The sequence below is a fragment of the Erinaceus europaeus genome, chromosome 2 (genome assembly GCF_950295315.1).
Source record: "Erinaceus europaeus chromosome 2, mEriEur2.1, whole genome shotgun sequence".
NCBI classification, from domain to species: domain Eukaryota; kingdom Metazoa; phylum Chordata; class Mammalia; order Eulipotyphla; family Erinaceidae; genus Erinaceus; species Erinaceus europaeus.
The window spans coordinates 130,853,616-130,880,183 of NC_080163.1; the positions used below are offsets into that span (position 1 = coordinate 130,853,616).

Sequence of the window (26,568 nt, forward strand, 5' to 3'; positions counted from 1 at the left end):
GGAAGATGAAGTGAGGAGGGTGGTAAGACAGTTCTGGCATCCTGGTGGATGATGCTGGAAAGGTACCTAAATTGGGGTGACAGTGTTTTGCAGACACCTAACATAGGCTGTTGAGATATTGTAGTACCCCTATGTCAACAACTGTACTTTATTCTATTGAGAGAAAAGGAAAGGGAAAGGGAGAGGGAGAGGGAGAGAGTGAGAGTGAGGGAGAGGGGGAGAGAGAGAGAGAGAGAGAGAGAGAGAATTATCTGGATTAGGAAAGTCCTAAGCCAGTATCTAGACCAGGTTATGTTCTATTAATGTTTCAGGTTGAGGTCACATCCTTTACAGGATAACTCCCAAGCCTAGGTCAAATATTTTATGGAATCCAGATTTCCTGAATTCTAGTACTTATCACACTATTGTTTATATCTCTGTCACACACATAAAGACAAGAGAAATATCCGTACTGTATATTTCTCTCATTGCACAGTGTTTTTTGTTGAGCTAATTTAAAATAAGTGAGTGGATGAATGTTTGGTGGTCACAAAGGTGATGTTTAACATTCTGTGGCAGAAATCACTGTAGTTGATTGTCTCTATTTCTAATTTCAATACCGCCTATTAGTCACAAAATTTTGCAAGCTTAAATAGCAAACAGATTGTTTAAAAAATAAGCTATTTAGGGATCAGATGGGGGTGCACCTGGTTTAGTACAATAGTTACAGTCAACAAGGACTGGGCTTCAAAACCCCAGTCCCCACATGCAAGGAGAAAGTTTTGCAAATAGTGAAACACTGTTGAAAATGTTTCTCTTTCCCTTTCCCTCTCTACAACCGTTTCCCTGTCAATTTCTAGCTGTCTCTATCCAATAAATAAATAAAGATAATACAAAAAATTTAAAATATTATTTTATTTTGGCTATTTAGTGCTTATATTTTTGAGGAAATAATGGTATAAATTATTGACAGTCTCAGCTTACTTCCACCAGCTTAAATACAGATAAACCATTAGAAAAGAGGGAGGTGGAGCCAGGTGGTAGCACACCTAGTTAAGCACAAACATTACAGTACAGAAGAACCCAGGTTCGAGCCCCTGGTTCCCACCTGCAGGGGGAAATCCTCATAAGTGGTGAAGCAAGGTTGCAAGTGTTTCTCTGTCTCTCCCCCTCTCATTCTGCCCCCTCCCCTCTCAATTTCGCTCTGTCTCAACACAATAATAAATAAAATAAGTAAAACAAAAATAAAAAGAAAGAAAAGAGGGAGTGTGGGTGGTGGTGTACAATTTTGGACATACACATTACTATGAATGTGGACCTGAGTCCAAGCCCTCAATCATCACCTGCACAGGGGAAAGCTTCACAAGTGGTGAAGCAATACTGCAGGTCTGTCTCTCTCTCTCTCTCTCTCTCTCTCTCTCTCTCATCTATCAAATATAAGAAAACAAAATAAATAATAAAATGACTAATTTTTTAAAAGAAAAGAATTTGTGGTTCAACCTGACGCCATGAGATCAACATGGAACTTGAGTGCTCCAGTAAGGAATGCTTAAAGTAGGCAGCAATGTTGGTTCTCACAAAGTTACAGTATTATTTTCACACAAAGTTAGCACAGCTAGCAAAATAGCAATTACTATCTTTTTGATCCAATTTTTTATTATACCAACCGAACAAAAAAAGTAATCACTAGTATATCAATTATCAATAATCTTTTCTTGTTGCAAACTTGTATATGTCTTTAATCAGGAGAACGTGACTTGGGGTAGGGTGGGGTTGCACAGTGTCAGTTTATGGAACTTGCATGCAAGAGATTTCAGGTTCCATCCCCAGCCCCACCAACTATCAGAACTGAATGGAGTTAAAGTCAAAATATATCAAAAAAATCAAATAACAACAAAAGGTAGGAGAGAGAGAGAGAACCTACATGAAATTGGTATATACTGAGTAACTACAGAAAGAAATTCATAACACCAGCATTGGTAGTGAGTAAACTAATAGAAAATTATGAATAAAATTTTTGTTTACCTGTACAGAAAAGCTCTTAACAAAAAGTCTTCAATAATAAATAATAAAATAAAAGAGAACTAACCAATTTCATAGCACGCTATGGGGTATCAACTGGTGAAACAAATTGCATTAACATAGGGAGTTCTAGAAAATATTTTCTTGACAAAATTATGTCAACATTGATAGAAATTTAATTACTATGATTTTATTTATAACTACAGATGCAAAATTTGGGAACTAGCAATCACTTCATTTAAAGAAAGGCATAACAATTCTATTCCTAGTGTTAGAAATGATATGAACTTCATTTTTTCATGTTAGCTGATGACAACAATATCTTGATCTTTAAGTGTAAAATAGGCATCTGCACTTGGTCAATCACACCAGCCTATCTAATACTATTAGGGAAATCTATGTCTCGGTGTCTTAAACAATTTACATGGTAGTTGCTTAAATTCAATGTCAATTATTTTGCTGAAAGATAATTTAATAACACATATGGTCCTTTCTGCTTTAGTGTAAGGAGTAGAATTTGATAGTGCCTATCTTTAGTACATTAACAAATGCTAGCATAAAAGGTTATAACGTTTTCCTGGAGCAGTATCTCAGATTTGTGGATAAAAGCACTCAATAAGTCAGTCCATAGATCTAATATACTAAAACACATTTTAAATGTTGATTTTGTTAATTTACTTAGAGAACTATATGATCTTAGCTCTCTTTAGGGATCTCAGAGGCCATTTAGCTTTCTTAGGTGTTCCTTAAAATTTGATTTATTAGTGACTGACAGTGACATTTTCAACCCACATAAATTATTTCAATGTGAGTCAATTAAAAAATGTAATGCTATATAATATCCATAAAAAGTCTAATACTACATTTTAAAAATAAGTTAGGTGAAGCAGTTTTGCCTTGAATCACTACTTTAAAATTATTCACTTAATAATAACAAGAGAGACTGAAACATCACTCCTGCTAGACACTGACTTGGGATCTGCCATGCAAGCCCTGTGCTCTACCTGATGAGCTACCTTTCTGGCCACACTTACCTTTTAAGTGATAGAATCAGCAAATAATTCAAATATTAAAATTTCCTTCCTTCCTTATTTCCTTCCTTCCTTCCTTCCTTCCTTCCTTCCTTCCTTCCTATTGAATAGGACAGAGAGAAACTGAGAGGGGAGAGGTGGAGGGCGGGGGAAGAGAGAGACAGAGAGAAACCTGCAGACCTGCATCACCACTTGTGAAGTGTCCTCCCTGCAGATGGGGAGCAGGAGCTTGAATCAGGGTCCTTGCTCATGGTGACTTGTGCACTTAATCTGGTAAGCCACCACCTGGACCCCTAAAATAATTCTCCATCATGAACTAACTTCAAGAAAGCTAACTCTTATATAATCTATCTCATAGTTTTTTTTTAAATTTTCAATATATTTGTTAGTCACTGCCAGTTGACTTATAAGTCAACCTTGGTAATCACAATCTTCTGCTTTTATAGATTAATATACAAATGAAGTGAAAGAATACATAAGTATTGATTGTGGAATATTCTGATAAGTATGGAATATTCTCAAATATAAAAACCACTAAGATAATATTTAGTTTATATCTTTCCAAACAGCTTTACTCCTTGCTTTTTGGAAGAAACTGGTTGACCCATTTTTTTGGTTTTGTTTTTGTTTTTTCCTTGTTTCCCTTTTCAAAGCTTTCAAAGAAACAGAGTTACTCAGAGTGAGGCAGGTCAATTATATCAGGGTGTGGAGATTCAGACTACATCATAAATCATTTTAACATTCCAGCCTCCTAAAGTTTTACAATTTCTTCACTGTGGAAAAGTATTTTCACTTCACTTATTTAGTAGGCTATTATTTGATCTAGAATTGATGATACCATCACAATGAAACCAAATTCTGCTAGAATCAGTTTCAGGAATTTTGTCTAAAATGCTAATTACTTCTTGGATTATGAATGGATATTCTATGATATTTCTCTCTCATATTATTTATATAATGCACTTCCCCACATACACACTCTCAGTCTAAAACTCACAGTATTTATATACTTTCCTCATATTTGAGAGCTACTCTCTGCCCTGATACAGCTTTCTAGTCCTATTCTCTAGCCTGACACCATCTTTCCAGATAATACTTTTAGCCCACCTATGAGTTAGCTATCAGGCTCAGGCAAAAATAACTAAAGTCATAGGCTTCCTGTAATATACTTAAAACAGACTTTCTATAACTACAGCAATAAAAAGCTAAGCAGGTAAACATTATGTAGTATATACCCATGTAATCTTGTACATATGATACACCTATGATGTTGCAAACCAGTGATGACTTAACAAAATAAAGGCAATTTTCAGTGGTATATGAAACTGTTATGAAACTAGAACAAAGGGTAGTGTGAAGCAGGGAGTTAGCTTACTAGGAAACACTTTCTGAAATATTTGTTGTGCTTGGTCTATATTTTACTTATTTTTAAAAATATTTATTTATAAAATGTAGACAAAAAGACAAGTGATTTAATGATTAACAATATTGATTATAATTCATAACAGTTGCCACCACCAGAGTTCTGTGTCCCATCCCCTCCATTGCAAACATCCCTATTCTTCATCCCTGTCTGGTAGGATGGACCGAAATTCTTTTTAGGGTGCAGAAGGTGGAAGGTCTGTCTTTTATAATTGCTTCTCTGCTGGATATGGACGTTGGCAGGTGTATCCATACCCTCAGCCTGTTTCTATCTTTCCCTAGTGGGCTAGAGCTCTGGAGAGGTGAGACTTTGGGACACATTGGTGAGGTTGTCTGCCCAAGGAAGTCAGGATGAAATCATAGTAGCATCTGCAACTTGGTGGCTGAAAGGTAGTGAGATATAAAGCAGGCCAAAATATTTGATAAACAGAAAACCAAAGGTAGGAATATAGCAGATAAAATTAGGGGTGTTTATGTGGGTAGAAGCTAGGAAGTCTATTTTAGTTATGTTCTTAAGAGCCTATGACTTTGATAGTTTTTGCCCAAGCCCAATAGCAAACTTTCAGGTAGATCAAAAATGTTGTCTGGAAAGATAATGTCAGTTTTTAGAATAGGGTCATAAAGCTGGATTACAGCAGAGAATGCCACTATTTACTTCTTCGATCTGAGCTAGGTCCCATATATATTCTTATTTAGCACAAGAAGCCTGTGTAACCTCTGAGTCACTGTCAGTCTGAATTTGTAGTCTGTGGTCACAGCTGGGAACAATCTTGGCACTCATTTCAAGACCAGTCTTCCTCAAGTGGCATAGTAGGCTCTGACCCAGCCTTACTTCAGAGAATGGGGCAATCTCTCTCATTGCTGCTCTACAGTGAGGGCAAGGTCCTGGAAAGACCCTTAAGGCTTGTGATGATGTTGCTGTTGGAAATAATCAGTGATGGTGGAGAGAGGGAACTATTACAGGACTAGGTCTGTCATATCTATGTGGAAATTCATGGATTCCCTGACTAGAACCCCAGATAATTGACTGAAAAGGCCATCATCATTAAAGTGAGCCAATCTCTTGCCCTTTTCCAACTTTCATAGTCCTTTATATAATGAGGTTAGATTTTCTCCTAGTTGTTAAATCATTGAGTGTTATTTGTTGTATCCAAACCAGTATTGGGTTTATGGGATCCGCTCATAAGTTGGGAAGGGAATAGACCTAGAGTTTAAGTAGAATCTCAGTTAACCTTAAGTTTTACAGCATTTATTTGTTTGATGATGATGATAGAGGTTGTTATACGAAACAACAACTGCAACATACATACATACATACACACACACACACACACACACACACACACACACACACACACACACACACACACACTTTTGCCAGTATATCTCTTGGCCAACTGTATACAGTATTTCTTCTCAAGATTATCAAGGTGGTTATTATTAATGCTGTTGCTGTCAGGAGAGATTAGGGGATATCGCTTAATTTCTTTTGTGTATTTACTTAAAGTTATTGAGGAAAATGAAGCAGATAGTAGGAGAAGGAGGGTATCTAGGCCTAAGTAGTAAATATTTTATTAGGTACTTTATGGTGTCTTCTTTAAGTCTTTCTACTTGTTTGCTAAGCTTATTAAATCTAAGCCTAATCACAGCAGATTATTGGGCACTAACTTTAAGGTATATAATTTCTCCTAGTTTATGCATACATGTGTATATGTACCCTGTCTCCTAGACCCTCTATATATAGGGTCTGTAACTTTGTTAGGAAATGGGGGATTTAAAATGGACCTAGGTAGCCCCATGTGTTAGGAAAGGTATCACTAGATTGTTGGAGTTAGAAGGTTGACATTTTAGAACTGGCACCTCTGGATACAGTCTGAAATGAAACATGGTGTGGTGGCACTGGTTGCAGAGGCAATATCACAGGATAGGGGATGAAGAGGAGAAGCATCAAGAAATACAAGTGGGGGCCTGGTGGTGGCACATCTGGTTGAGCACACGTTACAATGTGTAAGGACCTGGGTTCAAGTGCTCAGCCCCCACCTACAGGTGGAAAATTTCACAAGTGGTGACACAGGGCTGCAGGTGTCTCTCTCCCTCTACATCCCCTTTCCTTCTCAATTTCTGGCTGTATCTATCCAGTAAATTAATAAAGATTTTTTAAAAAATGAAATACAAGCAAAGTTCCAGGGGAATTTAAAGAGGATCGGAAAGGTTTCTTCCTATCTTGGAGTTTAAGAAGGCAATAGATAATTATTATTGCAATCAACTTATCTGAGGGATTGGTTTATTTTTTATTATTTATTTATTTATTTATTTATTCCCTTTTGTTGCCCTTGTTGTTTTTATTGTTGTAGTTGATGTCATCGTTGTTGGATAGGCCAGAGAGAAATGGAGAGAGATGGGGAAGACAGAGAGGGGGAGAGACAGACAGACACCAGCAGACCTGCTTCACCACCTGTGAAGTGACTCCCTTGCAGGTGGGGAGCTGGGGGCTTGAACCAGGATCCTTCCGCAGGTCCTTGCGCTTTGCGCGATGTGCTCTTAACCCACTGCGCTACCACCCAGCTCCCCGAGGGCTTGGTTTACTTTGAAGATCCCATGGTTAGGATTTACTGTATCATACATGAACTCACCATTATTTATGTCACTGAATGCTATTTACAAATAACTATATCTTAGATGTTAAAGAGTTGATTATGATTCTACCTAATATAAGATTGTAGGTAACATAACTTATAATAGTTTTATAAATGTTTTAACAATTTAAGTCCAGTGTCAAAATTCAATCAGTCTACAAATCTGAAACATTTAGTGCTTAGACTAAATCTTTTTTTACAGATAAAACCTTGTGTGCCTTGCTCCTTTTTTAATCACACTATGTAAAAACTCAATTTTGCTTATATTATACTTACAAATCATATTCCAATGATTAATTGAATCCAGATATCCTGACATGATTATATCCCCAAATTACTTGAGGGCAGACATAGTTGGATAAATATTTTTTAAGTGCCCCTTCTACCTTATGTTTTTGTTCACTAATCCTTTCTTAAATAAAAAAATTTAAAAAATATATTTTTTAAGTGACACTGAGACTGAGTATAAACAGTATCACTGCTAAGTGGCCTCCATAGGCCAAAATTTTCACTATTTTAAAGAGGCAATATAAAAAGAGAAGAAGAGATACCATAGTACCAATCCACAATTCACAGTGTAGTGCTAAATCATGAACCTGGGGGCCTCAGACATTGTAAGGTATGCACTCTACTGAATAAGCTAACTTGTAGCACCCTAGTTTTTCACTAATCCAATAAAAAGAGTAATCAATAGCTGTTCTGACAGCCTTAAAGATAGTCAAAGATATCAATGAATGCAGATATTAACATAGAACTTTTGATAAAAGTAAAAACTTGGAAAAAAAAGTAGCTAATAGACTAAAAATGATGTTAAGGAAAATATTACCTTTACAATTTATATAACTGAAATATTTAATTTCCATTCAAATCTCACTTTTGATCCAACAGCAACTGGAATTAAACATAATGTATTTAAATTGCATGTATATTAAAATTAAAAAGCTATTAATAGAGAAATTACTCCCAATGTATTAAAGTCTACCTATTATAAACATATAATGCAAATATTCTTTTTTCCCACCATAGAGTTGAGGTCTTATTCCTCTAAGAGACTGTTTTCCTAACAGACAGAGGAAGAGAAGGAAAGAAACCACCATGCTCAAACTTCCTGCATTGAGGTGGGGGCAGGGTTTGAACCTGGGTTGTGTGCATGACAAAGCAGACCTACTAACCAGAGGAGCTACCTTGCCAGCCCCAAAGATTCTTCCCTGCATTGCTTACTTCAGATTTTTCTCAACAAAATGGGCCTTATTAATGTTTTGAATACACAATATTTGAAACCTCTACCATGTGAACCCTAAAACAAGTCAAATCCAGATGAGGATTACACACAAATAGAAGTTATTTATGTTATGGACGCAAGCATAACAATTGTAAAACATTTTGAGTGGTAAATATTTTGTGCTTCCATTTTCACTTTTTAAATATATCTTGTTAAAATATTTATTCTTATTTTGTTAGAGACAAAAACTGGAAGGGAAGGCACAAATAGAAAGGAAGAGACAGACACATCTACGGCCCCACTTTGCCACTTGTGAAGTTTCCCCCCAGCAAATGGGGGCCAGGCCTTGAACCTGAGTTCTTGTGCACTGTAATCTGTGCTCAATGAGGTGTACCACTTCCTGGCACTTTGTACTTTGATTTTATTTAATTACACACATATATACATACACACATGCACATCACCTTTCTATAAATATGCATTGGGGAGGATAAATTTCTCCTTATTCCTCTAATTTATTTTTTTTTGGCTGATTGAACAATCAAATTAACATTGGATAGACTACTAGAAAAAAGCTTTCATATGTTTGGGAAATCTAATAGATACAACTTTTAAAGACAATGATGGAAAATGGATGATTATTTCCTCAGGTAAGGACTCCTTCAAATGAAGAATGTGATGGGGATGGGACTTTGAAAGGAAATGAAGGGAACTACAAAATGAGAAGACTGCTCCTATGACATACACCAGAGGCTCTATAAGTAGATACTTGCCCAGAAATGTCCAATAGAAATGCTATTTCTGATTAAAAAAAAAAATCCTAACTGGGAAATTCCCCCAATTTTCATTCCTCTGGGTAGTTTGGGATTGGGAAAAGTTCCACAAGTCTGCAGTGCCTTGATCTCAGCTTGAATAGTTTACATGGCCAAAGTGACACATATGGACAAAGTCTTTTCTGAACAACTGGGAAGATCTCATCTTTAAATGTTATAAATTTGGAATTTCAATATGATTAGTAATGATAATCAATCATTGGATATGCTTTTCTGGACCACTTAATTCTCTCCCACAAAACTCCCTTTTTATGTTGTTTTTGATTTAGGTCAATTTCAACTTTTTAAAAAACCACACATCAACTTGACACTATGTGAGCAACATAAGATGCCCCCAAAGACTAATTTCAACATGTTTTCTACATAGTGGCTGCTTGTCATTAAGTTAAAGTAGATGATGTATATGACAGGTGGTATTCTTTAAGACTGAATACTCTGATACCTGAACACTCTTTCTTTTCCAATTAATTTTCAAACACTCACTGGTCTCACCTTAGCCACTTGTGCTAAATGACTTAAGAACTAATTTGGGGGTGATTCTATTAATGACCAAGGAGGTGTGTGTGTGTGTGTGTGTGTGTGTGTGTGTGTGTGTGTGTGTGTGTGTGTGCGTGCGCCTTAAAATAGGCCTTTATGACATAAGAAATATAATGTGCTGATTATTTTTTAAGAGACTCTAGACTAAGAAGCAATTCTGAAAACCTAATAGAAACTGCACCTATGCCACTCCATCACCTGGGGCCCTAGTTATAGAGTCCTGGGATTCCCACACAGACATGATAGGCCTAGACCTCTAACAGAGCCTGTCTCCACTATCTCTGGTCATTTCTTTCAGGAACAACATAATGGACCCCTTGACAGGTCCCTATAGGAGCTTGCCCTCAATGTGGATCAACAATGGTAGGGAATGTTCCATTCTCCAAAATGAAGTTGGGAAACATACTCTACCACTCGAGGAAGGTGAGTCCAGAAATTAGTGCAGCCTAGAATGTTCCTACCTGTGACCATAGAATGTGAGCTCAGACCTATAGGGATGCAGAAGTTACACAGGTGTCTGTGAGGAATATGGGCCCCAGATCAAATCGATGGGTTTCACAATTAATATTTATATACTTTCCCCATATTTGGGAGCAACTCACTTCCCTGATCCAGCTTTCTAGTCCTTTTTCCAACTATGACACCATCTCCCCAGACAGTACTTTGGGTCCACCTGCATGTTAGCTGTCAGGCCCAGGAAAAAATTAGTAAAGTCAAGGGCCCCTTGGAATATACCTAAAATAGACCTACTTTTTCCAAAATGGAGACCCCAAATCTCATTTGCAATATTCTTGCCTTTAGGTATCTGATTATTTAACCATTTGTTCTGCTTTATATCTCAGCTCTTTTTCAGCCACCAGGTACCAAATGCTATCATGATGCCAGCATGACTTCCTTGGGCAGACAACCTCACTAATGTGTCCTGGAGCTCCACCTCCCCAGAACCCCGCCCCACTAAGGAAAGAGAGAGACAGGCTGGGAATATGGATCGACATACAACAACATGGGTATGTTCAGTGGAGAAGAAATTATAGAAGCCAGACCTTCCACTTTCTGTACCCCATAATGATCCTGGGCCCATGCTCTAAGAGGGATAAAGCATAGGAAAGCTTTCAAGAGTTCTGGTGGTAGAATTTTGTGGAATTATACCTCTCTTATCTTATGGTCTTGTCAATATTTTCATTTTATAAATAAATAAATAAATATGAAAAAAATTACCCCATGTAAGAGAAACTTACATTTATAAGGAACATCTTCCTTTGTAATGATTCCTCCCTTTCTATACCAGTGAGAGGACTACACTAAATTACTAGAAACTGTCAACAAAGAAAGGAGTTAAAAGTCTCTCTCTTTTGGTGGTGGCAATGGTGTTTATGTACACTTCTATTAATTTGTAGTCATATAAATCACTACTTAATATGAGAGGGGAAAATTGATTGTATGTCTCAAACTTTTTAAAGCACAGACTGAATCCTTTTAATACATAGACTGAGTTATGCTGACTCTCTCAAAAGCCTAGACCAGGGAGAACAGAAGCAACTGGTGGCACAGCTATATACAAATAATGTCAAAGGACCTAAATTATGGTGATGTTGGGCATTATACAGCAAATCCTAACAAAGGGATTTTTCAAAGTTAACCCAATTACCAAATAATATAATTATAACTATCTATTGTCCTCTTAAACCCTAAGACAGCAGAATCCTCACATTTCCACTATAGAGCCTATATTTCCCACAGTCCTCAAATCTTAGAGTGGGATGCACCTTCCTGCGTGCTTCTCTCAATTCATACCAAACAATATTGCATCCATCCATCCCAACCTAATCAACACGAATACCACCTCAGCATGCCTCACTTCAGACTGTGTCCAGAGACTTCAGGTGTGGAATGACAACCCTTCAGCTTCATTACTTGGGTGAGAACTTTCCTTTCACAGTATTCTCTAATTCCATCCCAGGTGGTTCACTTCCTAACAAAGTCCCAAAACCTAGATATAGACTAGGTCCTGTGAGATAGAGCATTATGTTCACACTTTCCCATAAACTAGGGCAAAATATATACCTGAAAGCAAAAGTACACAATAGTCTGCAGTGAGTACCCCCCAACACTTCATCTGTACCATTCCAACCTTTAGGTCTATGATTCTTCAACAATTTGTTTGGCTTTGTATGCTAACTCTCTTCAGCCACTAGGTTCCAGATGCCAGCATGATGCCGACCAGACTTCCCTGGACAGATCAATGTGTCCTGGAGCTCCGCTTCCCGAGAGCCCCACCCTACTAGGGAAAGAAAGAGGCAGGCTGGGAGTATGGATCTACCATTCAACATCCATGTTCAGTGGGGAAGCAATTACAGAAGCCAGACCTTCCACCTTCTGCATCCCACAATGACCTTGGGTCCATATTCCCAGAGGGATAAAGAATAGGAAAGCTATCAGAGGAGGGGATGGATACAGAGATCTGGTGGTGGGAATTGTGTGGAGTTGTTTCCTTCTTATCCTATGGTTTTGTTAATGTCTCCTTTTTTAAATAAATAAAAAAAAATCTCTCTCTTGAGATAGGTGGGGAGTATGGATTGACCTGCCAATGCCCATGTTCAGCGGGGGAGCAATTACAGAAGCCAGACTTTCCACCTTCTGTACCCCACAGTGATCTTAGGTCCATACTCCCAGAGGGATAAAGAATAGGGAAACTATCAAGGGAGGGGATTGGATATGAATCTCTGGAGGTGGGCATTGTGTGGAAATGTACCTTTCTTATCTTATAGTCTTGTCAATATTTATAAATAAGAAATATTTTTAAAATCTCTCACATTTTTTTTCTTTTGCTGTGCGTTTCCTCCTCTAAGTGGCTTTCTCTTAAGGTTCCAGTATCTTTTATCTTTATCTGAGTACTATTCAAGGTAGTGGCTTATGCTAGAGAGAGAAAGATTTTTAAAAACTTTTTTATTGAGGGGGTTAATGTATTACAGTGCAGTCAGTGTCACGTGTATATAATTTCATTATGTACTCAACCCACAGTTCTCTTCCACCCTGGCCTACAATACCCCCCAACCCCCAACCAGAATTCCTTGTTTTGATGTAATACATCATGCCCAGTCCATGCTTCACTTTATTTTCTGCCTCCCTGCCCCGTAATTATTAGGTCCCACATACAAGTGAGATCATTCTATAGTTGTTTTTTTCATTTTGACTTATCACATTTAGCATGATGTCTTCTAGTTTCATCCCAGATGCAACAAAGAAAGAAACTTCATTGTTTCTATGCTAATTTTTATTTTCCAGAATGTCTGTCATATATAGAGAAGGCATTGGGAGTCGGGCGGTACTGCAGTGGGTTAAGTGCACGTGGCACGAAGCGCAAGGACAGGCAGAAGGATCTAGGTTCGAGCCCCTGGCTCCTCACCTGCAGAGGGGTCACTTTGCAGGTGGTGAAGCAAGTCTGCAGGTGTCTATCTTTCTCTCCCCCTCTGTTTTACCCTCCCCTCTCCATTTCTCTCTGTTCTATCCAACAACAATGGCATCAATAATAACAACAATAATTACTACAAAAATAAAACAACAAGGGCAGCAAAAGGGAAAATGAGTATTACAAATTAAATAAAAATAACAATCATTTTAAATAAAGAAGGCATGCTTGTTACTAGACATCTTCTTGCCTACTTGTTTTATATTATTCCATCTTTTTAAAAAACTTAACAGGGGAAGACTTAGCCATGTACTAGACAGACAGAATTTTTTTTTCCTCCTCTACAATGGGTATACTTATGTCTTCTTTTATACCTTATACTTTATTAGTAGACAATTTTATGATGTTTATATATGCAGAAAAATTATTTTCATCTGTTTCATTTGTTTAAGTTTTTATTTATAAAATGGAAATATTTATAAGACCATAGAATAAGAGGGATACAGTTCCACACAATTCTCACCACCAGAACTTTGTACCCTATCCCCTTCCCTTGAAACCTTTCCTATTCTTTTCCATCTGTCCTTTTTCTACTCTCTGGAGTATTTGAATTTTGATAAATACTCCCACACTGCTTGATCAATAGAATTTCTACATTTTATTATTGAAAACAACTGAATCAATAGCAAAGACTCCAGCAAATTCATCTATATTGTGAATTCTTGACCCTGTGGATCAATAGACCCTTTTGGCAATCTGGTGAAGTCTGTGGGCTCCATCTGAGAAATAAATTATCCATGGATATCAAGGTATTACCTAAAGATATTTGTTAATTACGTAAATAGCACGCCTTTGTGGCAGCTCAATAGACACTGTAATTTCTAGACATTAATATGAATTGTGTTTGAGAAGTTTTTTTTAATTTTTTTATTTAAGAAAGGATTAATTAACAAAACCATAGGGTAGGAGGGGTACAATTCCACACAATTCCCACCACCCAATCTCCATATCCCACCCCCTCCCCTGATAGCTTTCCCATTCTCTAGCCCTCTGGGAGCATGGACCCAGGGTCATTGTGGGTTGCAGAAGGTGGAAGGTCTGGCTTCTGTAATTGCTTCCTCGCTGAACATGGGCGTTGACTGGTCGGTCCATACTCCCAGTCTGCCGTTTGAGAAGTTTTTAACTATAATATGAAAAGTCAAGAGGCCCAAGTGGTGGACTACCTGGTTGAGTGCCCATGTTATCATGCACAAGGGTTGGGTTCAAGCCCCTGGACCCCATCTGTAGAAGAGAAGATTGACCTCAGTGGTGAAGCAGTGTTGCAGGCATCTCTCTTTCTCCTCTTTAATATCTCCTCTACCCTTCTCAATTTCTCTCTATCCAATTTAATTTAAAAAAAAAAAGAAGAAAGAAAAAAAAGAAAGCAAAGAAAAACAGCGACAAGGAGCTAGTTGTGGGTTTGTAGTATAGGCACCAAGCCCTAGTAGTAACCCTGGGGGAAATAAAAATAAAAATAAAAAAGAACAGAAAAACCTAAAATGATATCTGATTTCTATGAATAACAACAGTTGACTTTAATCACAACTTGAAAAAAGAAGTTGTATAATTTTAACTCACTCAACTGTAATCCAGTTTAATTTTCTTCAGAAAATATATTGTGAAAATGTAGTAATCTGATGTCTAATGCTCAACAGGATTTTCTATAGTTTCAACAAGATTTTCTGTAAGATGAGCTACTGAATTTCATTTATTTTTGTACCAATGTTATATGGAGGAGTTGTTAAGTTGGAAAAAATAACTCTAATTTTCCAGTGGTAAAGTGTTAAGGAAGACTACTTGTGTTACAGTAACTCGTGCTTTATGTAAATTGTAGGGAACATGATACTTGGAGAACTGTATAAACACCATTCATGAAACACAAAAATGATGCTTCTAAAAAGAAATAAGTATATTCTTCTATACTAGCTGAATATATCAGAATAACCATAAGATTGCAGTTATATCTAATATTACTGGGTACATTTAGTAAATGCAAGTCAAACTGACAGTGCTATTTGTCTTTTAAAATAAACATTTCTACAGTCTCAATTTCCTAGTTTTCCCAAGGTTGTTCCCTAAGTACTTATATCATAAAAATAATTTAATTTATATAAAAAATTTACTGATCAACCAGCTAGTCTAGCAGTGTTACCTAGCCTTTGAATATCTGAGACATATTTCATTTGAACATGCATCCATCAAATTAGTTCTATATGTCAACTCCAGTGCTAACTTTAACTTGTTCAGAGGTGTCGATGAAACCATTGCTGACAAGGTAGTTTCACACCTCTTATTTTTATGTGAGACTGCAACGTTAATTCCAATGCATACTGGAGAAGCATAGTTTTACTGTGTATGTTGGATGCAGACTACACACTTCTGCAGTCTAATATCTAAAAGGATTCGGTCATGTGGCTTCTACAACAAGAGTATTTTATTTGTTGTATAATCCTTATTACTGAATTCTTTTAATTTCATTAAATATGTGACTTGAGGTGAAGCAAACTTGCAGAAGAGGTGTTTTAAATCTTGAAGTGTGTGTTGGTGTGTGCATGGAGCTGTACGCATGTATGTACAGATATGTACTTTCACATGTGTGTCCCACTGAATACAGAGGCACATGTTAGGAATACACATGTGTTAATCTGTATATCCAGTGAACACGGATGAAAGTGGTTGTGTGGGAGTCTGACTATAGAGCAGTGGGTTAAGCGCACATGGCACTAAGCGCAGGGCATAAGAATCTGGGTTCAAGCCCAGCTCCCCACCTGCAGGGGAGTCGCTTCACAATCGGTGAAGCAGGTCTGCAGGTGTCTATCCCTGTCTCTGTCTTTCCCTCCTCTCTCCATTTCTCTCTTTCCTATCTAACAAAGAGAACATCAATAACAACTACAATGATAACTACAACAACCACAATAACAACAAAAATGGCAACAAAAGGGAAAATAGATAAGTAAGTAAATAAATATTAAAAAAAAAATTTAAAGTGGTTTTGTGTGCCTATGGGTGTAACATAGTGGTGTCACTTTCAGGGGACACATGACTGTAACAGACATTAAAGAGAGATATTCATGAGGACTTACATAAGGAGTGAGTGGAAGTTTGGGGAGCTCTACTAAAGATGTATAAGTGGGGGGGGGGTGAAAGGCAATAGGAAATATATGAGGGAGGTGTTTATGGGGATGTGAGGGTTTGAGAGGGGAACATCCAAAGAATATGCATATGGGAGTGCTTGGATGTGCATGGGTGTCAGGCACACAGGATATGTTATAAATTCAATTAAAGCAAAATTCTGATCAAATTAATTCAAACATGGGAGAGAAATTCTCAGTCCATATGTAGACAAGATTGGTGGGAGAGGGAGTTTCAACAAGGGGCCGGGTGGTAGCACACATGGTTGAGAGCACATGTGACAGTGTTCAAGGATCTGAGTTCGAGCCCCCAGTCCCCACCTACAGAAGGAAAGCTTTGCAAATAGTGAGCAGTCCTGTATGTCTCTGTCTCTCTCCCTCTGTCTCTCTGTCTCTCTCTCTCTCTCTCTCTCCCCCCTACCTTTCAATTTCTGGCTATTTCTACCCAATAAATAAAGATAACAAAAGTTAAAAAAACGAAAATTTCAACAGGAGGTGAAGGCAATCTGTTTGAGACAACTGTCACCCCACTGGTTGCCAGGGTTGATTCAGTTTGATCACACTGGCTAATTGGGTGTCTCTTCCTTACTCAAAGCTCTATGCATGTCCCTCTAAAAGCTGTGTGCTTGGTTGAAGAGGACCACATTTTGCCAGACAAAAACAGATTCAGTTATGGTAGAGAGTAGCTGTACTCCCCTGCTAGAACTTCCTCTCTCAAAGCAACATCAAAGTTTCTTTTGAGTCAGGTGCTATTACTGTTCATTTTTCACTTTCTCTGCTTTACATTAGCACCAACACTAACAGCCTAACTCTGTTTAAAATTTTGAGTGCTTAAGAGGGTCAAGTGGTTCTTGAAGTAATTTACATCAGGTCCTCAATCTGGCAATAGGATACATAAATGTCAGAGAAGTGTTGCCAGTAAAATCAAAACTCATTTTTTCCTTTCAGACTCACTTGATCCTTAAATATTTCCTGTATTATCTTGATAACCAGGCACCCTGACCACCATTTGTGGGGAACAAAAATAACTATATACTATATACCCTACTTGGGTAGTAATGTAACTCTAATACATTAACTTTTATTTCATAGTTCATACCATTAGTGGAAATAATGAAAGGAGCCCTGGATTCCAGAGGCTGCTCTGACACTCACAGGTGTAATCTCTTCCATCATTAACTGCCACCGAACAACAATAGTAGAAAAGGCTCTCCAGTCACTGTGACAAAATGAGAACACCCGCTCCACATATTTACTATCTTCCAAATGTGCCTGAGTACAGATGGAAAGCACTGTGAAAACAAACATGCAGACAAACAAGACTCTCAAAATTTCTTGAAGCTGAAATTAATATCAGTAACTGCCATTTATTTACTGATCACACGATAGGCTTCACTCTTCACTCCTAGTCAAGATTTATTTATTGATTTATTGATTGATTAATTTATTACCAGAACACCCTTCAGTTCTGGTTTATGGTGGTACTAGGGATTGAACCTGGGACCTCAGACATGAAAGTCTTTTTACATAATTAGCAAGTTATCACTCTAGTCACTAGGTAAGATTTATAATCATAGAATTTCAGTATTCTGACAATTCTAATCCAGAACAAAGTCCTGCTTTTTTAAACCTTCCTCCAAACCATTTTACAGAAATTCAAACTCAAATATTAAAAGTCTTTTCTAGCATGCAATTACTGAGACAACCCAATTCTCCATCATGTGTGCTGGCTTTTGTTTCAATGAGTAATAAATAAAGCTTTGTGTAATTGAAAGTATGTTGGTGGTGGCCTGTAGTTGGAAGATACTGACTATCCCCCTAAGGCAGACACTTATTAGTGGTTAACAGTTAGATCTGAAGTGGGAAGTCTGAAGCATATGAGCTCACTACCCTATCTCCAATTCTGGCACCTGTTTTGTGACCAATAATGAGATTAAAAGAAGTGTTTCTGTGGCCAGGGAAATACTTCAACCGATACAGCATCAAACTTGCATGCCCTAAGTTCCCAATTTAGATCCCTGGTACCACAAGCACCAGAATGGTGCTCTGGCTTGTTTCTCTGTTACAAGTACAGCTCTCTCAGATGAAGCCAATAAACTAAATCTTTAAAAAAAAAAAAAAAAGGTGCATGGTCCGGGAGGTGGCACAGTGGATAAAGCATCAAGCTCTCAAAGCATGAGGATCTGAGTTCAATCCCTGGTGGCACATGTACCAGACTGACATCTGGTTCTTTCTCTCCCTCCTCCTTTCTTTCTCATAAATAAATAAAATTTTTAAAAAAGGGAAAGAAGGAAATAAAAAATGTTTCTCCCAAAAAGATCATTCTTCTCCTCCCCTAAAGACATGGATTATATAATAATCAGGAGCAGATCTTAGATAACCTCACTGGAGGTTCCTTATCTCTGATAGCCCAAGGCCCCAAGTCCCTTTGTATGTGACTTTGTTATTTAACTCAGCAATTAAGACCCTAAGATGATTTTTTTTGTCTTAGTTATAAAACTATTTCAGAGAGAGGTGTGTGAAGAATCTCATCTCTTCTTTAATTTCCCATTAATACGCAGTAGCGACAATCATATCAATTTAAAGCAACAATTCTAGAGACAAATAATTAGAATTAAGGGCAAGACAGGTACAATTAAATTCCCAGGTAAAACTGAATATAAAATCATTTGATTCCACTATGGATCATGACTTCTTTTAAAAGGAAGTATACTTTGTAAATTTTTCTGGGAATACAGGTATAAACAGCTCCTACTGCCAAAATTGGCAGCTATGATAATATATGATGTCATGCTGCTAACCAGTCTGAAAAACATCAAAGGTGTTTTTTTTCTTTTTAGTCTACTTTACTTCTTCTGAAGTCCCATACTTTCCTCAAGTTTATGTAGTTCAGCAATGATACTATCTTCAGAGATATTCATAGTTACAAGGAATCTAGTAATATCCTTGCAACATAATTCTACCTGAAGCTCAACTTACCTCTTATATTTGTTTTGAAGTTTCTAAGTCATTCTATGGGGAATAGAAATAAGTGGATTTTGCTATTACATAGTAAGTTCGCCCCATATAAGTGTTAGATTAGCAGAAAAGTCTTGTTTAAAAAACAACTAAAACTGAGATGGAGTGGCATGCCCAAGAAACCAATTTAAATCAAGGTGCCTAACCGTGCCATTTTCGATTCTTGCCTATGTCACATTGTCCTTTAGCCTTGAACATGGCAAAAGGAGTGTCAGAAAGCAGCTCTACAATTAGTTACAGCCATCGAGGACACTTAAATTTTGTTTGAATTTTTCCTGGCACTAAAACTTAACTGGCTTATCAAGGGACCTGAAAAGCTACTGAATGAAATTTCTTCATAGCTTATGTATTTCTCATTTTACTTGGGGTCAGAAAAGTGTTGCTAGCATTCATCTTGAAAAAAAAAGTATGTTATGCTTACTGTCTTATATTTTTGCACTTTAAGCCAGAAAGAGCTTTTTTATGTCACATCCGCAAATACATTCACCCTTTTAGATGTGGATGCAATTTCTTGGTTATTATATGTGGTTTCATCTCCCTTGTTTCCACCACAGTAACTGCTAGCACATTGAAATCCTAGTTACATATTGCATGCAATAACTAGGAGATGCTAGGCTAGAGAGTTTTTAGCTCTACCATTGTTGTCTTGGATTACACCATGAATACAGACCATCTGTCAGGGAAATGCTGCCAAGAGTGGATATTTATCTGGCTTCTCTGTCAATTTAAGAGGACTTAGTGAGTTGGCCACCTGCCAGCAGCTGCAGAACCAACCTTCAGAGAGATGACTGCTGAGGAAATGACTGAAATTGTACAATTTTAATCTCCCTCTTCATTTATCCAATTTCTCCACATCTGTGCAAAATGAAAGGGGAACTGACTCAACACCCTACCCAAGGCCCTCACCCCCAGCACTTTTATTCAGTCATGATTCCCTTCCTTTCCATGACTTTCTGTCAAAATTCTATTTATCTTTCAGGGTCCAGTTGAAAGTAAAGTCACAACTGAAACTCAGTATTATTTTATCTTTTGTGCTCTTCTTTTACTTAATATTTTTAAATATGCATTTATTTATCTGAGAGAGAAAAAGAAAACTAGAGTATCATCCCAACATACACAGTACCAGGAGTCAAACTCAGAAACCTGTTACATCCTATATTCCACCACTGCATCCCCTCCCCAGCTATGCTTTTGTGTTCTTCTTGGCCTTTGGTTTAAAATCTCAATATTGGGAGTTGGGCGGTGGCACAGCGGGTTAAGCGCACGTGGCACAAAGGCTAAAGGATTCCAGTTCGAGCCTCTGGCTCCCCACCTGCAGGGGAGTCTCTTCACAGGTGGTGAAGCAGGTGTCTGTCTTGATCTCCCCCTCTCTGTCTTCCCCTCCTCTCTCCATTTCTCTCTCTCTTATCCAACAACAACCACATCAATAACCACAATAATGTTAAACAACAAGGGCAACAAAAGGGAAAATAAATAAATAAATAAATAAATAAAATGGTTTTTTTTAAATCTCAATATTTATTAAGTACTTATCACACATTATATTGTTACTGTCAGACATCTGACAGATTGTGCACAGCAACATAGCCAGGAATGTCAAGTCTCTAACTTACTAGGTTTCTACCATCTACAATCTATGATAGTTACTAAACAATTATTTCAATAAACTAGAATGAAATCACTAATCATTTTTATGATTAACAGAAATCCTAACAAGAAGCACTGAGATTGTCCAGTTGGGAGAAACATTAAGAGATAAAAATATAAGGCAGACAGAGAAGACTAATGAAATCCAACAAGAGTCAAATAATCCTATTTCATTGAAATGTGTATTTCTAGTAAGCAGTAGGGGTGAGTATAGTATAACTTTCAGATAAGATCAAGAGTGTTCAGAGTGGTATGTCAATAGTAGTGTAACTTTCAAATAAATAGTTTGAACTAAGGTATATATTTTTTACTGATTTTCCTATTTTCTTTCTTAGATACATGAATAGAAAAAAAGTAAATTTTTATTTTATTTTAGTATCATTTTTTTTTTTACCAGAGCACTGATAAGCTCTGGCTTATGGCAGTGTGGGGGACTGAACCTGGAACTTGAGAGCCTTAGGCATGAAAATCTCTTTGCATAACCATTATGCTATACCCACACCCCCAAAAAGTAAATTTTTAAAAAACGTTTATAAAGTGGTGGCATTCAATGTATCCTAGTAGGCAAAGGACAACTGACAGTTTGTTTTCCCCTGAGATGTTCCTAATTACTTTTCATTGCAAAATATGACCGTTTGAGAGACTGCTTTTGGCAAAAGAAAAAAGATTTCAAGGAAAATGGAGGATGAAAGACAATGGCTTTGTTTTACATCTCATGAAAACAACTTTCCAAATGCTCCTAAATGTAATTATTCCAACTGAAAACTTGGAACTTCTTTCTAGAAATAGGTTAATGACTGAAGAAGAATATAGATGAAGGCAGAGGCACCTGCAGAGATCAAGGGTGGTCAAGCAAAGTAATGGTCACTGTGGAGTCAGACTGGTTTGTGAGATGTCACACAGCAAAGTTAGTGTTGTCAGGCTGGCTTTCAATGCAAGGGCTTCTGCAGAGGACTGTGACTTTAGCTGATAGGAACACTGATGCCAATGTACACACAATGGACCAGAGTCCTTTACAACATAGGCTTTCAGACTTGGCTGCAGGCAGTTTTGAAAAAAATCCATGTCCTATCCTAAAGATTGATTTGATTGACATAATATGTGGCCTAAGCTCCTAATAAGTTTGAGAGTCACTAGAAAGTAAAAGAATTCAAGGCATACTTATTTCCATTGGCTGAAAACAGTATAGAATATAGCACAAACCAGAAGCCCTCCCACCCCCACCCTCTTCCCCTTATTAAATTTGTGTGGAGAGGTGCAAGAATATGTACTTGGCAAAGGAATATTTCCATGGAAGTCAAAGGAATCTTTTTAAAATAGGCAGATAAAATAACATAAATTTAAGCAAAGAGATAATGCAGACCATGTCCTGTGCCCAGTGGCCCAGAAATAAGAAGCAAAATAGGACTTCTGATATGAAAACAGGGAATTATAATGGATCTTGGTAAATTACACCAATCCTTCAGTAACAAGCATAAATGCATTATTTATGAATATAAATTCGCTACTGAAGTTGATTAGGTCAGATGCTAACATAGCCCTGTATGACTAATGTCATCTAGTACTTCATTACCTTTGCTAGTAAATTTCCCAATTTACCAATTCTTTCAGCTAAGTTATACTATTGAATAGATATACTAGAATATTGCATATGGCCACTATTAGGAAAGTCACATAATAGCTCCCATTTAATGACTCTTCTACTGGTCACACAACATGTAAAGCAACTCAGAGGCATGTACCAGTTTAAATCTCACTGTTCAAAATGTGGTCTGTGGACTAGCAATACTGGAACCCATGAAAACTTGTTAGAAACTGGAGCCCCACCTCCCCAGAGTCCTGCCCCACTATGGAAAGAGAGAGACAGGCTGGGATTAAGAATCCACCTGCCAAGCCCATGCTCAGTGGGGAAGCAATCACAGAAGCCAGACCTTCCACCTTCTGCACCCCATAATGACCCTGGGTCTATACTCCCAGAGGGATAAAGAATAGGGACGATATCAAGGGAGAGAATTGGATATGGACCTCTGGGGGGGGGTGGCAATGTGTGGAAATTTACCTCTTCTCCTATGTTCTTGTCAAGGTTTTCATTTTATAAAACATAAATAAATAAATAAATAAATAAATGAAATAGAGAATCTCAATGTAAACCACAGATCATCTGTATAAGAAAAGGTTATGAAGGTTATGAGGGGTGTACAAGGAATGCCACAGAACTTTGGTGGTGGGTACAGTGTAAAACTGTATTCTGTAATCTTATCATCTTGGACACTATTGTTAAACAACTATTAAAAAGATGGAACAAATTACTGGTTACTTATTTGTGTGCAGGTTAAAACCAAGCTCACTATTCTAGAAACCTTACCTTTCAAATTTCTCTAGATATTGTTCGCATTTCATATATTTAAATCTCTTGCATTTACTTTTTTATCTTTATACTGTGAATTCTAGGAAAAAGCTCATACTAGGCAAAGCAAACAAATGAATAAATCATTTTTTCAGCTGTTCTATTCCTGCCTTCTAGTTATTTTATAAGCACCTAGAACTTTTACTATAATTTTAGTGGAAATTATTCCCCAGCTTACATTTCCACTCTCACCTCTCACTTGTTGGGGTCTGCTTGGCCCCATCTAGGCCCAGCAGACATTCCACTGACTGTCACTAACCTCCTCAGAGTGACACATTTCCTGTAGGCAGTGCTTGAATTCACCTCTGCCCTCCAGCTGATGATGCATAAAGAGCATAGGCCCCACCGACTGTGATGCCACCTCACAACACCTCTAAAGTCATCTCACCCTACCTTTCCATCCCTGCCTCTACCCCCTGCCTATAAAAAGTGGTCTTTTTCTCAATAAAGCGAGTCACTGCCTTGACAGAACTCCCGACTTGGTGTGGTGTCTTTTCTCAAGTCGTCAACACTCTCCCTCCTGCTCAGCTCCAGAAGGGGGGTCCAGCTGGTCCAGATCTCCCCTCCTAGTCAGGGAGAACCCCGACACTCACTAAGTTCGATTTTACGCTTTAAAACATGGTTACTTGATGGCTGGGCAGTGGCACACCCAGTAGAACACAAACATTACAATGAACAAGAACCCAAGTTCATATCCCCAGGCCCCACCGGCAGAGAGGGTGGGGAGCTTCAAAAATGGTGAAACAGTACTGCATGTATCTTTTTCTTTCCTCTCTCTCTCCCTTCCTTCTCAATTTCTGTCTCTTTAAAAAGAAAGAAAGAGACAGAGAGAGAGAGGAGGAGAAAAAGGAGAAGAGTGGAAGAACAAGTTGCTAGTACACAGTACAGGCACTAAGTGCCAATGAGAACTCTGGTAGAAGAAAATAAAAAATAATAAAATATGCATATTGGCTATTTGTGTCATATTAGCTCTGTATCAGTGAAAGAAACTATTGGTCTAAAAATCTACCTCCTGTTTTCAGTATGTATTGTTTTTAGTGTTTTAAGTAATAATAAAAAAAGTCCCAAGTGATTCTAATAAAACCGCTGATAAATTCTGATTAGTGGGAGTCGGGCAGTAGCACAGTGGGTTAAGTGCATGTGGCGCAAAGCCCAAGGACCTACAGAATGATCCTGGTTCCAGCTCCCAGGTCCCCACCTGCAGGGGGGATCACTTCATGTGTGGTGAAGCAGGTCTGCAGGTGTCTATCTTCCTCTCCTCTTCTCTGTCTTCCCCTCCTCTCTCCATTTTTCTCTGTCCTATCCAACAACAATGACATCAATAACAACAACAATAATAACCACAACAATAAAACAACAAGGTCAACAAAAGGGTATAAATAAATAAATAACTGTAGATAGATTTACCAGTGAGTTAAAAGTCAGAAGCCCTATAAATTTCAATTTACATCATTGGAAATTCCAGGCTTCCAGATTAATTTGAATCTTGGACACAAAATTCCTAATGACACACACAAAAATATTTTGCTACTACACAACTGAATTTCACCTGGAGATATGAACATACTCTTACCCCAAGTGAATTGGTTTATATTCACACTCCTCCTTTTGTATCATTCTGCACCTAAAGAACCCTGATAAAGTTTATAGTACAGAAGATACTCAACTGGATAGAATATTAGCCTACTCAGTAAAGTAGCTTTCACTCTAAATTTCAAACACATTACAATAAAAAAAGAAGCTGAAAACTAAAAATCACAAAGCAGAACTTAGACTGGTCTTGGTGTATTTCACAAAAGTAAAACTCTGGGAAGGGGGGGGGGGTTAGTGCTCAGGTCCTGGAACATGATGGCAGAGGAGGACCTAAAGGAAGTTTAACTGTTATTTAGAAAACTCAGAAATGTTATACATGTATAAACTACTGTATTTATTTTTTGTTACTGTAGTTTATTTCTGACTAAAAACCATTAATCCCCAAAATTAAAAATTTATTTAAAAAAAGGCATTACAATATGCTTGAAGTGAAAGCTGGGTGCTACATTATACCTTTTATTCAAATTTGGAAATAGAATTCATAGAGTAAAAAAAGGATATGCAAAAAGTCTTTTAAATTATAGACACAGCATATGAACCCATAGTTTCAGTCTATGTCATATGCAAAGAAAGTATAAGTACAATAAATTACAGTCAGAAAACAATTAGTTGAAAACTACCATTGATAAGGAAAAAAAATCACTGTTCATGCTTTAGCTTTTTCTTAAGTGATAAGTTACAGTTGCTGGATGGGTGCTCATTTTGAAAATACACATTTAAAATTTATTCCTTCTCCAAAAATCAATACTGAGATGACTTACTTGTCAATAAACGCAACACTGAATCAGAAGAGGTCAAATACAAAGGTTGGGTGGTTTCTGGTTTTCTGAGGAGAAATCAGACACTTACCATGTTCCCCACAGAGATTCTGCTTCACTGGCTACTGGAAACACCAGCTCTCAGGCTCAGCTCCTGCCACAGGCTGCTGCTGCTGTTTATAAACATGCCTGGCTCTGCTTTCAGAGGGCCTGCCCCCTGGCCTCCTCAGAACCAACAAGTAAATTCAAAGAATTGACCTCAAATCACTGACTCCGGACCTCAAAACACTAACTCCTGTTCTGATTTCTACCAGCAAGAGATGTTGGTTGAAAATGGAAGGTCTTGTTAATCAAGCTTAATTCAAATCACTTGGTTTGGGCTCAGGGACTACATAACTGAAATAAGTTACTTTGTAACAAGCATTTTCTTAAAGAACTAGTACATGAAACACAGAGAACACTGGCTTGTGTTAAAAGTAACACTAGCATTTACCTTTAATCTAAACCTGTCTTGGAAGAGCTCTAGAAATTGTTTTAGAGAAGATTGTTGGAATGTATACTTTTATAATAGTAGAGCAAAAATATTCTCCTTTTTACAAGATACTGCTTAGGAATTTACATGTTACTGGTGAGTTAATAGCTTGGTTTGAGGTAAAACACATAATGGTACATATTTACATACAATTAGTATAACCCTGACATTTACATCAAACCTCCAGGTGGCCAGGGCACACCTAAGTGCATTTATACAGGTAACAATTGGGGTTACTAGCACTATTTGGATTTACAAATCATTATCCAGGAGGTTGAGATGAGAAGGCTTTGGAGAATGTGTTATTAAATAAATAAAGATATAAGGTCCAGACGGTGGTGCACCTGGTTAA

General features: G+C 37.5%; 1 long non-coding RNA gene across 1 annotated transcript in view; it reads right to left on the minus strand.

The window, feature by feature from the left end:
- LOC132536976 (uncharacterized) overlaps window positions 1–25,854 on the minus strand; it is a 199,946-nt gene extending 174,092 nt beyond the window's left edge. The window contains exon 1 of the long non-coding RNA XR_009548493.1: window positions 25,776–25,854. This is a non-coding gene — a long non-coding RNA (uncharacterized LOC132536976). The remainder of the gene's footprint in view (window positions 1–25,775) is intronic.
- Between the last annotated feature and the right edge of the window lie 714 nt (window positions 25,855–26,568).